The sequence below is a fragment of the Cyprinus carpio genome, chromosome B22 (assembly GCF_018340385.1).
Source record: "Cyprinus carpio isolate SPL01 chromosome B22, ASM1834038v1, whole genome shotgun sequence".
Lineage (NCBI taxonomy): Eukaryota > Metazoa > Chordata > Actinopteri > Cypriniformes > Cyprinidae > Cyprinus > Cyprinus carpio.
Genome location: NC_056618.1, coordinates 16,820,824 through 16,822,596, shown reverse-complemented (window position 1 = coordinate 16,822,596; position 1,773 = coordinate 16,820,824).

The following is a 1,773-nucleotide window of genomic DNA, read 5'->3' as shown; positions in this document are numbered from 1 at the left end:
CATAATAATAGGAAACAGAAAAATATTTCCAATATTAATTTGTTAATACATTTTATGTATAAATTGCCATGTAAATCAACTCCGCACACTTCACATCGATACAGATATACATGCAGCAGCCCTGGATGATGTGATTCTCAGTGTGATTTCATGAGATGCTGGAAAAAAATTTAATAATGTTGCAACTAAAACTGTAAAAATAAATGAATAAATACAATGACAAAGAAACAAAACTCATGTTTTCATTTTTTTAGCATAATTCTGCTGTAGTACTGGTGCTGATTGACCATCTGGATGGCTGGACAAGGCCAATGCCTTTGCAAGTGATGATCTAGCCTATGGTGAGAGTTACTGATAGAAGAAATAAGAAAGGTTTCCCTCAAGGACAATGGAGAACATGCTCTGAACTTAAAACACTTAAACACACTTTTCCTTGCTCTGTACAAACCTGACAGTGTAACTGCATGTGTTTGGGGGAAGTCGTGCCTAACGGTTAGAGTGTTGGACTTGCAATCGAAGGGTTGTGAGTTCAAGCCTCGGGCCGGCAGGAATTGTAGGTGGGGGGAGTGAATGTACAGCGCTCTCTCCACCTTCAATACCATGACTGAGGTGTCCTTGAGCAAGGCTGTGAACCCCCAACTGCTCCCCGGGCGCCGCAGCATAAATGGCTGCTCACTGCTCCGGGTGTGTGTTCACGGTGTGTGTGTGTTCACAGTGTGTGTGTTCACTTTGAATGGGTTAAAAGCAGAGCATGAATTCCGAGTATGGGTCACCATACATGGCTGTATGTCACTACACTTTCACTTTTTTTGTCACTTTCACTAGGTTTAATTTCCACAGAACAAAACGTGTAACACGCAGGACTTTAAACAGCTGTGAAATAGCAACAGTTGATACCTTGATCTGTCATCAGTTCTTAATTCAGAATGATGGAGAAACTTAATTCTGCGTGACAAATGTACAACTGCTAAAAATTAGTCAGTCACTAGTCAGTGTCACTCATCGATTAGTTGATCATCCTTATCCAGTAATACTAGTCAGATGACTCACGTACACAGAGTATATATAATAATAATGATAATAATGTGAGCTACGACTGTCAGTCTGCTAAAGCAAAACCTAATGAAGTAATCCTTGAGCAGATTTCTGATTTGGAGGACAGAAAATGTCCTTTGACTGTCGGTTGGCAAAGCACAGAAGGGGGAGTCGGTCGTGGCCTAATGGTTAGAGAGTCGGACTCCCAATCGAAGGGTTGTGAGTTCGAGTCTCGGGCCGGCAGGAATTGTGGGTGGGGGGGAGTGCATGTACAGTTCTCTCTCCACCTTCAATACCACGACTTAGGTGCCCTTGAGCAAGGCATCGAACCCCCAACTGCTCCCCGGGCGCCGCAGCATAAAATGGCTGCCCACTGCTCCGGGTGTGTGTTCACAGTGTGTGTGTGTGTGTTCACTGCTCTGTGTGTGTGCACTTCGGATGGGTTAAATGCAGAGCACTAATTCTGAGTAACTTACACCATACTCTGCTAAATTCCACAAAGAATCAAAATGTCCTTTGACTGTCGGTTGGCAAAGCACAGAAAGGAGGCATCCTAAATGTTAAAGACATTAAAACTTATACGTGATTCTGTTACGTTCCCCTAAGCGTCTAGGGCTCAGGAGGAGAAGTAACAGAATCTTAATGTCACATGTAGCCTGTTTATAATTTGTTTTAGATATGGGGACTGGAATATTAATTTAATTCATTTTTATTTGTTTTACTCTATTTCAAGCAAGA